A 6342-nucleotide genomic window follows, 5' to 3' on the forward strand; every position below is an offset into this window, starting at 1 on the left:
CTTTTCCCTTTAGGAACGTACACAAATTCCAGGGCAATGCCGGGTTACTGCCGAGGGAAAGCGCCAGACGACTACCCAGGGCCCAAAGGTGCCCTTATTGTCTTTTGAAGTTAGTTTTGTTAGGTTTTACTTTTAGTATTCCCACGTGCTTGGTCTTTGGGATTTTTGTATCATCTTTATGGTTTACTCAGATTATATTTACACTTACACAATAGTTCTATATCCTGTGCTGTCTTTTCTTACGTTGTTGTTGTCAGGTGCCATCGAGTCGGAACCGACTCATAGGGACCCCATGCACAGCAGAACAAAACAATGTCCGATCCTGGGCCAACCTCACTACCGCTGCCACACTTGAGTCCATCAACGATGCCACCTGGCTGATCCATCTCATTGGGGGTCTTCCTCTTTTTCTCTGATCCTCCATCTTACCCAGCATGACATCCTTCTCCAGCGACTGTTCCCTCCGGACAATATGTCCAAAGTATGAGAGACAGAGCTTAGCCATCCTGGTTATAGAAAGTTTTTTTGTTGTTGTTGTTTTCTTTTAATGTCAAAATATTATGTTACTAGGTAAACTATTTAATCGAAAGCAACAAATAATAAAAAAAACTAAATTGAAAAGTTTTTAAGACGTCCCTGAGATATTTAGCTCAAATATATCTGTACATTGTTGTTGTTGTGTGCGTGGAGTCGGTTTCGACTTATAACGACCCTGTATAGGGTTTCCGAGGCTATAAATCTTTACGGGAGCAGAAAGCCTTATCTTTCTCCCACAGATCAACTGGTAGTTTCGAACTGTTGACCTTGTTTGCAGCCCGATTTGTAAGCACTACGCTACCAGAGCTCCTTATATCTGTACATATATGTATTTATATCTTTTAAAGAGCATATATACATCATTTGAAGTACTTTAATGTTGATGAAAGGTTTTATATATCTTAAAATTTATTTTAGACATTTGCTCTCTTTTATTCCACTCCAAAATTGCTTATCTCCTATTTATTTAAATATTTGTAAGAATAGGATTATGTGCAGATACATAGAATCATTGGGAAACTACCCAAGCATTTGCCAGGCTACAACCTGATAAAGTATTAGTTTATGAAGGACCCTCTAGGCATTGATAGGAGCCCTAGTTCTGCAATATTTAAACTATCAGCTGCTAAATGAGAGACTTGCAATTTGAAATCATCAGTCACTCCATGAGAAAAATGATAACAACAGTTTGCTTCCAAAAAAGATCAGTTGGAAATTATAGGGTTGATAGGAGTAGGAATCAACATGACAGCACACAACAACAACATAAACATTCTGTCATGGAGTTGATTCTGATTTATAGAGACCCTACATAGAGTTAAGGAGCTCTGGTAGCGTAGTGGTTACGAATCGGGCTGCGAACCGAAAGGTCAGCAGTTTGAAACTACCAGCTGCTCCATGGGAGAAAGAGGAGGCTTTCTGCTCCTGTAAAGATTTACAGCCTTGGAAACCCTGTTCAGGGTCTCTATGGGTCGGAACCGACTCGATGGCACTTAATAACAACAACACATAGAGTTACCGAGATTGTAAATGTTTATGGGATCAGATAGCCTTACCTTTCTTCCTTGGAGTCACTGGTGAGTTTCAACTGCCAACCTTCTGGTTAACAGTTCACTGCTTATCTTACAGTGCTATTGTTGTTATTGTTAAGGGTCATTGAGTCAGTTCCAACTCAGTGACCCTGAATAGAGTCAAAGTAGCAGCTGGTGGGTTTGAACTGCTGACCTTATGGTTTGCAGTCTAATGAGGGCTCCTTAAAAATAATGCTGTTGTTGTTAAGTGCCATGGAGTCGATTCCAATTCATAGAGATCCTGTATAGGTTTTTCAAGGAGAGGTTGTGGGTTTGAAACACTGGCCTTGCATTTAGCAGTCCAGTGTTTATCTTACTGCACCACACCAGAACTCTAAAAACAACATAGATATTGGATAAAGAGAATAATATGTCATCAGTTGAATGTTAAGGAAAAGTTCCTTTTTGAATCACATAACAGATTATGAAACTTGTTCATATAGTTTTTAGCTAAAATAACAAGCAGCTTTTTGAGTAGGACATTTTTGTTACTTTCTCATTTATATTGCTTCTGCTCATCTATAAACCTTAATATTGTGTTGGGATTATATGGTCCTGAATTTTTAAAAATAATTTATTTTGATTTAAAAATAATCAAAATTAAACTTAAGATGACTTTATTTTGCTTTGTTTCCTTCAGGAAACATGGATCTATGCCATAAGGGTAGAATGAACTCATTCAAAAAAGGTTTTTTTGGTTTTGTTAATACTAAGATTTCTGTTCAGTCAATGAGGCAGATTGACACGATGGCTACATCAATATATTAATTTGAATCATGTAACTGTTATAGCAAATATTATGCCAGCTCATCTTTATTTCCTCTTAATATATTTGTTTTTTATTTGCATATTGAGTGACTATCAGGTAATTTACACAATCTGCTTTCTTCAAATCTGATTATGTAGTGTATATTAGTTCCCTGGGGCTGCGGTAACAAATGACCCCACACTGAATGACTCAATCACACATAACAACAACAACAACAACAACAACAACTCTCAAACCACTGAGAATCCTAGCCTAGTCAATTTGACCCAGACGGAGAAGGGCTGTGTGCTGATGATCAGGTGGCAGGCTTGCAGGGTATACCCTTTGGTTGGTCAATGATACATGGAGGGGATTGTAACCATGGCAATGAAACGATATATGACAGGATGAATGGAAAGCTAATGTTCCCCCATGTAAACTATTACATAATTCACAATAAAACATTAAAAAAACACAAAAAACCCTCATTGGTTTTGCTTCTCTAGAGAACCCAGGCTAAGAGAAGTCAGCACTAAAAAACCCAACACACAATTGAAAGCCTTTACATAGTTAATAAAGCACTGATAAACATCTTTCTTTCTGGTAGCCTCAGCTTTCAGCCAAGATCTATCTGACATCAGTAATGATACCCCTCATTCCACGTTCTCATCTGAATCTGTCTCGAACCTCTGTCATGTACTGTGGGAGCTATGTTTTGGTTATCTTTAGCATAATTTTACTTGCATGTACTATTGATATTGTACAATGATTTCCACATTCCATTGAGTAACCTTTCTTTGGAATGGGCACAAATATGGATCTTTTCCAATCAGTTGTTAAGGTAGCTGGACAATGAATAAGGATGACTTTAGAAAAATTGATGTATTTAAATGTTGGAGAAGAATATTAAAAGTACCATGGACTACTAGAAGAACAAACAAATCAGTGCTGAAAGAAGTACAGCCAGAAGGTTCTTTAAAAACCAGGTTGGCGAAACTTTGTCTCTCACATTTCAGACATATTATCTCGAGGAACTAGTCCCTGGAGAAAGATATCATGCTTGGTAAAGTGGAGGAGGGTCATCAAAAGAGAGTAAGATCCCCAATAAGATGGATTAGTGAAGTGGCGGTAGCAACGGGCTCAAGCTTAACACCAACTGTGAGGATGATGCGGGACCTTGAAGTATTTTGTTCTATTGTTCTTAAGGTTGTTATGAGTTGGAACTGACTCAACCACACCTAACAACAACAACAACAACTTTCAAACCACTGAGAATCTTAACCTAGTCAATTTGACACAATTCCTTAACTATCACATGGCTCATGAAAATGATTAAAACAAAAATAATGGCTAATAAGTCATTGATAAGAACCAGGTGATAAGAACCTATAGCGTTGTTGTTGTTAGGTGCCATTGAGTCAGTTCAGACTCATAGTGAGTTTACGTACAACAGAAGGAAACATTGCCTGGTCCTGCACCATTTAGACAATTGTTTTTATGTTTGAGCCCATTGTTGTAGACCCAGTATAAATCCACCTCATTAAGGGTCTTCCTCTTTTTCACTAACACTTCACTTTATCAAGCATGATGTCACTCTTCATGGACTGGTCCCTCTTGACACCATGTCCAATTGTAAGAGAGAAAAACCTTATCATTGTTACTTCTAAAGAGCAGCCTAGCCGTACTTCTTCCAAAACAGATTTGTTCATTCTGCCAATTCATGGTATATTCAACACTCTTTACCAACACCATAATTCAAACACATCGATTCTTTTATAGTCTTTCTTATTCACTGTCCAGTTTTTGAATGCATATGAGGTGATTTAAAACACCATGTCTTTGGTCAGACATACCTAAATCCTCAAAGAGACAATCTTGTTCTTTAACACTTGAAAAAGTCTTTTGCAGGAGATTTAGCCAATGCAATATATCATATGTTAGGGCTTGGATTGAGATTTTAAATTGGTTGAGTTCAAATTCTGATGTACCACCTAAGAGCTACTTGTTCTTACTTATTTGACTACTGTTTTTCACGAGTATTGATTGTGGATCCAAGTAAAATGAAATCTTTGACAACTTCAATCGTTCCTCAGTTTATGCTGATGCTTTTATTGGTCCAGTTTTATGAATTTAGATTTCTTTACGTTGTATTTTACAGTATTTTAAATCCTCTTTGCCTCCAGCAGCCAGGTTGTATCATCTGTATATTGTAGGTTGTTAATAGGCCCTCCTTGCATCCTGATTCCAGTGTATATCTAGTGCATTGTTGTTTTTAAGAGCTGTTGAGTCTGTTTTGACTAATAGCAATGCTGTATATAGTTTCTGAAACTGTTAATCTTTGCTGGAACAGAAAGCCTCATCTTTCTCCTATGCAGTGGCCGGTGGACTCAAATGGCTGAATTTGTCATTCAAAGTTTAATGCTTATCCTATAGAAACATATAGTGCATTTTGGTTAGCAGTCCAGTGTTTATAGTAGTGCACCACACCAGGAGCTCTATAGTGTATTGACTAGAATCAAATCTGAGGATTTCTACTTGATTATTAAAATATAAAGAAGCTTTTGTAACCAAAGGGATGCTTTTGAAAGTGAGTAGTTTTAAATGACTCTTCCCATGAATAGTGAACGTTTGGAAAGACTACATAATTTCTCTCTATATTTACAATTTAGAAGGAAACAAGATCTTCTTACTTTGATAGCACTATCATTAGAACTATTATTAGAATTCTGTCTTGTCACAGAAAAGAAATATAGTATTATGTGATAGGGCTTGGATTGAGATTTTAAACTAGTTGAATCAAATTCTAATGTACCACCTCAGAGCTATTTGTTCTTACTTAAACCCAGTATGTCATCTATACAATGCGGATAATAGAAAACAATGGTATATATATATATATATATATGACAACAAATAACTTTTTTTTTTCAGATTAGCAGTCTTTTTAATTAGGTACTCTGAGGAGAAGGCAGGAGGATGGGTGGAGTGGGGAGGGTGATGCTTCCTGAGTCCCACTCCTCAACCAGTCAGTCTTCTGGCAGCTGGATCTTGCTGGGGTCAAAGCAATTGGATTCCATGATGGGGAGACCACTGGCCTCTCGGTACTTCACAAGCCTCTCAGCTTCCCTGTGGGTCCACTCTCGCATCCTGTAGTCAGGCAGGTAAGCCACAAAGGTGCTGCCAAGGACTAGGACGATGGAGAAGTCAGAGAAGAAGACAACACGCATGTTCCAGAGATCCATAACAGGATCCTTGTCATAACCATGGGAGTCTGGGTTCTTCTGGTATAAGTTTTCGTCCTTGGGATCTGGGTCTTCCTGCCAGCGAATGGTCGGTTCCAGCAGTGGCTTCCCCGCCCGGGGCGCAGTGCAACTACTGCCCTGGAGGCATTAGATTCCCAGCAGACGCGGGCAACCCGGAGCCTTCGCATCGCGGTTGCAGACAAAAGGCGGAGCGCACACAAACCTACCAGCCCTGCCGCCATAACAGAGGGTTCTGCAGTGTCTCAGAGGCGAGGGTGGAAATGCGATCTGCGCAGCTGCACATGTCAGAGTGTGATAATCCTCGCTCCGCCTCCGCTGTACTAAATAAATCCCAGATCTGACTTTGTTTTCAAATGAGGCATTGAGCAGCCCTCTGTCTTGGCTTCATGGGACCAGCTACATCCTTTTCCTCTCAGGCTGACAAGTTGCTTATTTCTAGGTTTCCAAATAACTGTTTTTTAAGGTTTCGATAAAACCGACATGATATGATGTAAGGAGAATATTTATCTAGTGTTCACAAAAATGATGCTCAATAAGTTATTATTATTATTATCATTATCACTAAGAGTCATATTTAAGAAAATATTGGACTTAAATCACAAAGCAAAAAAATTCTAGCTCCAAGAATAACACCCAGCTTCTAAGCCTTTTATAATACTCTTCTATTGACATATGTTTTGTGGATAGAAGCATGACTTTAACATGAGTAGACTTCAAAAAGTTA

At 38.5% G+C, this 6342-nt stretch overlaps 1 pseudogene; it reads right to left on the reverse strand.

Moving 5' to 3' along the window:
* Window positions 1–5381: 5381 nt before the first annotated feature.
* LOC102829981 lies at window positions 5382–5839 on the reverse strand (annotated as a pseudogene).
* Window positions 5840–6342: the final 503 nt, after the last annotated feature.

Source organism: Chrysochloris asiatica, unplaced genomic scaffold (assembly GCF_000296735.1).
Source record: "Chrysochloris asiatica unplaced genomic scaffold, ChrAsi1.0 scaffold00091, whole genome shotgun sequence".
Classification (NCBI taxonomy): domain Eukaryota; kingdom Metazoa; phylum Chordata; class Mammalia; order Afrosoricida; family Chrysochloridae; genus Chrysochloris; species Chrysochloris asiatica.